This window comes from Lemur catta, chromosome 12 (genome assembly GCF_020740605.2).
Source record: "Lemur catta isolate mLemCat1 chromosome 12, mLemCat1.pri, whole genome shotgun sequence".
Taxonomy (NCBI): domain Eukaryota; kingdom Metazoa; phylum Chordata; class Mammalia; order Primates; family Lemuridae; genus Lemur; species Lemur catta.
Window position 1 is genome coordinate 93,091,462 of NC_059139.1, and position 9,132 is coordinate 93,100,593.

The 9,132-nt window shown below is 34.9% G+C and overlaps 1 non-coding gene across 1 annotated transcript; it reads right to left on the bottom strand.

Annotated features, from left to right (window-relative positions):
- Positions 1-8,643: 8,643 nt before the first annotated feature.
- On the bottom strand, positions 8,644-8,705 carry LOC123648726. Its single transcript, XR_006738747.1, has one exon. It is a non-coding gene; the product is annotated as a U7 small nuclear RNA (small nuclear RNA).
- Positions 8,706-9,132: the final 427 nt, after the last annotated feature.

Here is a 9,132-nt window from a genome sequence, read left to right on the forward strand (position 1 = left end):
CTAAAGGGGAGGTTCATAGCCTTAAATGCTTACATTAAATAGATCACAACTTAACAACCTAATGTAACACCTCAAGGAACTGAAAGACAAAGAACAAACTAAACCCAAAGCTAACAGAAGAAAAGAAATGACGGAGCTCAGAGCAGAGCTAAAGGAAACAGAAAGAAAGAAAAAAAGTTATTTTTTGAAAAGATAAACAAAATCAATAGACCACTTTCCAGATTATCCAGAGATAGAAGGGGAAGAACTCAAATAGGCTCAATCAAATATGAAAAAGGATACATTACAACTTATACCACAGAAATACAAAATATCATCTATGACTACTGTGAAAACCTGTAGGCACACAAACTAGAAAATCTACAGGATGTGGATAAATTTGTGGAACCACACAACTTACCAAGTCTGAATCAGGAAGAAATAGAAATCTTGAACAGACTGATAATGAGTAGCAATTGGAGCAGTAATAAAATATCTCCAAACAAAGAAGAGTCCCAGACCAGATGAATTCACAGCCAAATTCTATCAGACTTACAAAGAAGAACTGGCACCTATTCTCCTGAAACTGTTCCGTAACATTACTAAGGAGGGAATCCTTCCTAACTCATTCTACAAAGCCCATATCACCTTGATACCAAAGCCAGAAAAGAGCACAAGAAAAGAAAACTGTAGACCAATATCCCTTATGAACATAGATGTGAAAATCCTCATCAAAATACTAGCAAACCAAATTCAACAGCATATCAAAAAATAATAATACACCATGATCAAGTGGGTCTTATCTAAGGATGTAAGTATGATTCAATATACACAAATCAATAAATGTGATTCACCACATAAACAGAATTTAAAAAGACCATAGAATAATCCAAATAGATGTAGAAAAAGCATTTGATAAAATCTAGCATCCCTTCATGATAAAAACTGTCAACAAGCTAGGCATAAAAAGAGTACAACTGAAAATTATAAAAGCCACATATGACAAACCCACAGCCAATATCATACTGAATGGGGAAAAGTTGAAAGCATCCCCCTTAAGAAATAGAACAAAACAAGGTTGCCCATTGTCACCACTTTTGTTCAATATTGTACTGGAAGTCCTAGCCAGAGCAATCAGACAAGAAAAAGAAATAAAATGTATCCAATTCAGAAGAGAGAAGGTCAAATTATCTCTGTTTGCTGACAATATGATCCTGTATCTAGAAAACCCTAAAGACTCCATCGAAAGACTTCTAGAATTGATAAAAGAATTCAGCAAAGTCTCAGGGTTACAAAATCAATGGACACAAATCAGTAGCATTTCTATACACAAATAATAGTTAAGCTGAGAGTCAAATGAAGAGCTCAGTACCATGTACAATAGTTGTGAAGAGAAAAAAAATCTTGAAATATACTTAACCAAGCAAATGAAAGATCTCCACTAGGAGAACTACAAATCACTGATAAAAGAAATCATAGATGACACAAACAAATAGAAAAACATATCATGCTCATGTATTAGCAGAACAACATTGTTAAAATGTCCATAATGCCCAAAGTGATTTACAGATTCAATGCAATTTCCATCAAAATACTAATGTCATTTTTTCACAAATCTAGAAAATAATAATTCTTATCTTCATATGGAACTGAAAAAGAGACAAAAGAGCCAAAGCAATCTTAAGCAAAAAGAACAAATCTACAGGCCTCAAATTACCTGACTTCAAATTACACTATAAGTAACCAAAATAACATGGTACTAGTATAAATATAGAGATATATAACAATGAAACAGAATAGATAATCCAGCAATAAAACCGTATAGCTACAACCAACTGGTTTTCAACAAAGCAGACAAAAATATACAGTAGGGAAAGGATGCCCTATTCAATAAATGGTGTTGGGAAAATTGGATAGCCACATGCAGAAGAATGAAATAGGACCCCTATCTCTCACCATATACAAAAATTAACTAAAGATGGATCAAAAATTTAAAGGTAAGGCCTGAAACTATAAAAATTCTAGAAGAAAACACAGAAACAACTCTCCTAGACATTCAGGCTAGGTCAAGAATTTATGACTAAGACCACAATGGCAAATATAGCAACAACAAAAATAAATAAATGGGACTTAATTAAATTAAAAAGCTTTCAATAGCAAAGGAATTAAGCAACACAGAGTAAATAGACAACTTACAGAATGGGAGAAAATATTTGCAAAGTGTACATCTAACAAAACACTAATATCCAGAATATATAAAGAACTCAAACATATCAGAAAGAAAAAAAACAAATAACACCATTAAAAAGTGGGCAACAGACTAGCGGAGTTTTTTCAAAAGAAGGTAGACAAATTCCTAACAAACATGAAAAAATGCTCAACATCAGTAATCATCAGTGAAATGTCAATTAAAATCACAATGAGATATCACCTTACCCCATCAGAATAACCACTTTTAAAAAATAAAAAATAATAGAAGTTAGTGTTGATGCAATGACAAAGAAATGCTTATAAACTGTTGGTGGGACAGTACATTAGTACAACTTATGGAAAACAGTATGGAGATTCCTCAAAAAACTGAAAGTTACCTCCCATTCGGTCCAGTAATCTCACTACTATATCTACCCAAAGGAAAAGAAGTCACTGTATCAAAAAGATACTTGCACCCAAATGTTTACCACAGCACAAGTCACAATTGCAAATATATGAAATCAATCTAAGTACCCTTCCATTGGCATGTGGATAAAGATAATGGGTTGTACATATATACCATGGAGTACTACTCAGCCATAAAAAGGAATGAAATAACGCCTTTTGTAGGAACTTGAGAACATTATTCTAAGTGAAGGATCTCAGGAATGGAAAAATAAACATCACATGTTCTCACTAATCAGTGGGAGCTAAACAATGGATAGACATGGCCATATAGTCATGTAAAGGACATTGGAAACTAAGAAGAGGAGGTGATGGAAGGGGGATGATGGATAACAACTTCCCCATCAAGGACAATGGACACTACTCTGGTGACAGGCACACTAAAAGCTCTGACTTCAGTATTATACAATTCATCCATGTAACAAAAACACTTGTACCCCTTTAATATTTTGAAATAATAAAAAAAGATGTTCAACTGAGTAGAACTTTAACAAGATCTTATTAGACATATTCAATGAAGTGATATTGAATCATAAATTTCAAATCATTATAATTGATTGGCATAAATATTTAGGGATCAGTATGCTTCTTGACACTTTTAAGTAAAATATATTTATGGTTATTTACCATTTTTGCAAGGACAATTTTTTTTAAAGAATTATACAGAATAATACAAGACACAGTTTTCCACAAAATAGTACAGGGCACCCATAAATGAAGTTTTCCTTTCACTATGAATGGTCAAATTATGCTACCAAGTATGAAACTTCCATGAAATAGCTTAAAAGACAAACTTCCAATACATCATTGCCTTGATTTCTGTTAGCATTCATCTTTGGATTTCTGACTACTTGAGTTCAATAATTGATCAGAACTTTTTGAAATTATAAATTTTACCTTAATTCCAGCCATTTTTTCTGTTTCCTGCACTAAGATGCCAATTTAACTGATAGAGTATCAAATCAACAAAAACCCAACTTGCTCCAGGATACATATTTACAATAGTAATTCCACAATGACAAAGATATTACACAACAAATACATTTGGGCCTCCTACTGAACAGCTGATTATAATCTCAGATTTTATTTAAATAGATGATCTGTACTCATTATTTAGCTCAAAAGAATTCATTAACATCCATCACATGATAATTTAGTCCATGCACTGGAGAAGTCACCAGAGTTACCACAAAATGAGTAAAATAATTTATCAGCATTTAAGAGCTCAAATGGGAAATTGAAAGGTAACAAAACAAACAATGTCTTATGATAAGAGTGATAATAATAATAATATGTATAAATTGTTTGAGAAATTAGTGGTATGCCCAAGTAAGCTAGCCTTAAAGGTGAGTGTGACTTCTCCAGGAGAATAAGGAGAAGAAACATTGCATGGAGAGAACAGCCGAGCAAAGGTACAGATGTGACTGCAGAGGGAAAGCTGGCCCCTGGCCCACAAGCCTGCTCTTCCCTCCCCCAGCTGTGCACCTCTTCAAGCTCCTTTCTCTGGCACAACTTCTCCTCCTTGGCCATTCCTGTAAGCTACGTATTACCACAGTGGAGATGTGGTCGAAATTCATGAAGGTGAACATAGGGAATGTGCTAGTACAGTACCTGGATATGAGTTGCCACCATTTGGTGAGGGAATTGCAGGGTCTCAGGTGTCAGAAACATGGTTTAGAAGGGGGAGGCCTGTATTATCACAGCAAGCTTGTCCCTTGGCCTTTCCTCACAAAGACCTAAGAGTGCAACTGTCTGCTTATGGGACATATCAGTATAAATGCAGGCCCTCCTTCCTCAAGGAATTTTCCAGGTTCTAATATTGGTTACAATATTCTCCAAGAAAGAATGGCCAGTGATGGCTGCCTCACTGAGACAATGAATAATGAGTAAAATTATTAAAAATAAGTGAAAAGAATGTAGCCTTGCCAGCAGTTTGTCTATTTTAAAAATTATGGTTAGTTTTCCCCTTGTAATTTAATAAAACTAAGCCTAACAGGATGTTTTTCCTAATTTTTGGCAAGAGAGTAATACTTTTCTCTAAAAGTTCTGATAGATGTCATTGTCTGTGATCTTCTCCAGGGGAAAATATTTCAATAATTAACTGATGAATTAAAAAGTCACTTGCTGCAAGAAGAGAACACTCATCTCGATTCTATCTCCTTTTCATAATCCTTCAAAATATCTTACACATAATGGAAAACAAATAAATATGCCAATTTATCGAGTTACTTAGCAGTCCATCCTCTTTTCTCTCATGTATTTATCTTGCCATTTCTGCTTGAACGTCTTATCCTCTGGATGAATGCAGTATTTTTTAATTATTTTGAAGAAAGCTTAACAGAGATAGGAATAATCCAATTAAAAATAGTTTTGTTCCTGCAGCTTTGTTACCTATTGTAGAAATTTAATTCTTACCATAACTTTGGTTGATCAACATGTTAATAAGAGATTTGACTGAGACAAATTAAAGCCTTAGAAAGAGATATTCCCTTGACACAATAGTGTCCTCTACAAATGATAATTTCTTACAATTTTATTCAGTGAAAATTCTCACATGTTTTCACTGATTAAATTCCATGGTCCCCTAATAAACTATCTTATCTTTACTTTGATATGAATAATCACAGAAGCCCAGCCAACATACTATCTGTAGTTTTTCACCGTGACAGTTAACATTAACTTTCCAGATAATGACATTTTTGATTATTGATTTTAAATATCTGAGCATTGTTAAACATTAACTATTATCTAAATAATTGTTTCAAAACATTTTTTCCATGTAAATAGAACATTTTTTATATTAACTGACCAAAATTTGCCTTTGGCAAAATTTATAATGGAATTAAAATTACAAAAATATGTTGCAAAAATACACTGATCTATTTGTAGTATAAACGGCAAACATACGAGGCCCCGACATACGTGATCTTACACATACATGCAGAAGACAGGTGCCCATGCCAGAAAGTTACCTGGATTTGATTCATTTTTTAACAACGTTTTTGTTGCTTCCTTTTATTTTATCTATTAATGTGAAAGTCCCAGAGCTCATGGCAATAATATGCTATACCTGGTTGTCATTCTTTAATGCAAAGTTGCTGAATCATCTGTGAGCTATATCCTGGCAAAAAGCACTATGAGAAGCAACATTGCTTATATTTCTTTGGGTTCATTCCCACATCGTTGGTGGAAACTTGCCTGTGATTTTAGGCTTCATCTGGGGAAATATATCCTGTTTCCAGTTCACAGGGTGATGGATTTGGGGAATGAATAAATCTGGAAAGACATATAAATGGATTCAATTTTATTTCATCACATATAGCAAGGGATAAAGTGGCAATGAATTCTCAATTTTGGCATCACAGTTGCCAGGGTCATGACAACTAAAGCAAAAGGGAAGTTTAAGATTTCTCAGAGGGCAAAGACAAGTAGAGGCGGAAAGTCTGAGAAGCAATATCACTTAAAGGACAAGCTGAAAAGCAGAGCAAAATCTCCAAGACAGCATCAAAAAAACAAGCGTGGGGGATGGACACGCTTGAAGCTCTGACTCAGGGTGGGGGCAAGGGCAATATACGTAACCTAAACTTTTGTACCCCCATAATATGCTGAAATAAAAAAAAAGAAAACACACTCTTAGCTGATGATATGATGTTATATCTGGAAAACCCCAAGGATTCAACCAAGAGACTCCTGGAATTGATTAATGAATTCAGTAAAGTCTCAGGTTACAAAATCAATACACACAAATCAGAGGTATTCATATATGCCAATAACATTCAATCAGAGAACCAAATTAAAGACTCAATACCCTTCAAAATAGCAACAAAGAAAATAAAATATCTAGGAATATATTTAACTAAAGAGATAAAGGACCTCTACAGGGAGAACTATGAAACACTGAGGAAGGAAACTGCAGAACATGTAAATAGGTGGAAAACCATACCATGCTCGTGGATCGGAAGAATCAACATTGTTAAAATGTCTATACTACCCAAAGTGATCTACAGATTCAATGCAATCCCTATTAAATTACCAACATCATTTTTCACAGATTTAGAAAAAATAATTATACACTTTGTATGGACTCAGAGAAGACCCTGTATAGCAAAAACAATTTTAAGCAATAAAAACAAAATGGGAGGTATTCATTTGCCAGACTTCAAACTATACTACAAGGCTGTGGTTCTTAAAACTGCCTGGTATTGGCACAAGTGCAGGGACATAGAGCACTGGAACAGAACAGAAAATCCAAATATAAAGCCATCCTCATATAGCCATTTAATCTTTGACAAAGCAGACAAAAACATACTCTGGGGACAAGAATCCCTATTCAATAAATGGTGCTGGGAAAACTGGATAGCCACATGTAGAAGACTGAAACAGGACCCACAGATTTCACCTCTCATAAAAATCAAATCCCAGTGGATAACAGATTTAAACCTTACATGGGAAATGATTAGAATTCTAGAAGAAAATGTAGGAAAGACTCTTACAGACCTTGGTCTAGGCAAAGAATTTATGAAGAAGACCCCTAAGGCTATCACAGCAACAACAAAAATAAATGAATGGGACCTGATTAAATTAAAAAGCTTCGGCACAGCCAAAGAAACAGTCACGAGAGTAAACAGACAACCGACAGAATGGGAAAAAATTTTCGCATACTACACATCAGATAAAGGACTGATAACAAGAATCTATTTAGAACTCAGGAAAATCAGCAAGAAAAAAATCAAACAACCCTATCAAAAAGTGGGCAAACGACATGAATAGAAATTTTTCAAAAGAAGACCTAAGACTGGCTAACAAACATATGAAAAAATGCTCCACATCCCTAATCATCAGGGAAATGCAAATCAAAACCACAATGAGATATCACTTAACTCCAGTGAGAATGGCCTTTATCAAAAAGTCCCAAAAGAACACATGTGGGCATGGATGCGGAGACACAGGAACACTCATACACTGCTGGTGGGACTGCAAACTAGTGCAACCCCTGTGGAAAGCATTATGGAGATACCTTAAACAGATTCAAGTAGACCTACCATTCGATCCAGCAATCCCAGTATTGGGCATCTACCCAAAGGAACAAAAGTCATTCTATGACAAAAACACCTGTACCTGAATGTTTATAGCAGCACAATTCACAATTGCAAAGATGTGGAAACAACTCAAATGCCCATTAATACATGAGTGAGTTAGTAAAATGTGGTATATGTATACCATGGAGTATTACTCAGCTATAAGAAATAATGGTGATATAGAATCTCTTTTGTTCTCCAGGATAGACCTGGAACCCATTCTACTAAGTGAAGTATCTGAAGAATGGAAAAATAAGCACCACATGTACTCACCATCAAATTGATTTCCCTGATCATCACCTAAATGCACATTGGGGAATGATACCAATTGGATATCAGACTGAGACGGGGTTGGGGGGAGGGGATGGGTGTATGCTACATGATGAGTGCGTTGCGCACCGTCTGGGGAATGATCATCCTTGAAGGTGCTGACTTGGGGAGGTGGGAGGTGGGGGGTGGGGGGAGGGGATGGAGGTATGACTACATGGTGAGTGCCAGGTGCACTGTCTGGGGAATGGACACGCTTGAAGCTCTGACTCGGGGGGTGATGGGTGGGACATGGGCAATATATATAACCTGAACTTTTGTACCCCCATAATAAGCTGGAATAAAAAAAAAAGAAAAGAAAGAAAATGAAAGCGGGAGAGGGTTATGGGAAGGAAGGGTGATGAATGATGTGAAATGTCACTATGTGGACAAGCAAAAGCAGCTGAAATTTTTCCCTTTGTGTTTATGAACTTGGAAATTTGGGTGACGTTATAGGGGGATTTAAATAGAGTTAGAAACAGAAATATAGAACTTCTAAGAGGCTCAAATGAGGTAGAATTGTAACAAGAAAGAGAATACAGGTCAAGAGAGAGCTTTTTTCTGTAAGTCTGAAAGAGTTAGCTTTTCGAGAAGATTAGTTGCAGCATGTCTTTTTTCTTCCATGGGGAGTTTTCTAGTAAAAACTGGAAAACCTGCTAGAAAAGTTCTAAAAGAGCTGTAGCGTTACACTATGTCTTTTTTAAAACATGTAATCTAGTATAGAACTTTAAAATTTTTAATGGAATATTTTATGTAATTTTTATATAAATTTTACTAAATTTTACATAATTTTTTAAAAAAATCATGCTATGAATAGGCCATTCTACTTTCTTATGCACTTTAATGAGTTTGTTATTTAGCAAGACTTTTTCTTACACAGGCACCATATCCAGTTTAATGGAATATTTAATGCATTTTCAATTTGAATTAGGATATAGCTTTGATTCAATTTATGATTTGCTTGCTTACAATGATGTTAGTATAGTAAAGATCCTGAATAATAATAGAAATATGCTTTTTATGTGTAGTACCCTTAGAGTTGCAGACACTGGCAGTCCCATCAACTCATTTCAATGTACCGGTTTTTCTTAACACAGATGAATATTAGAAATGT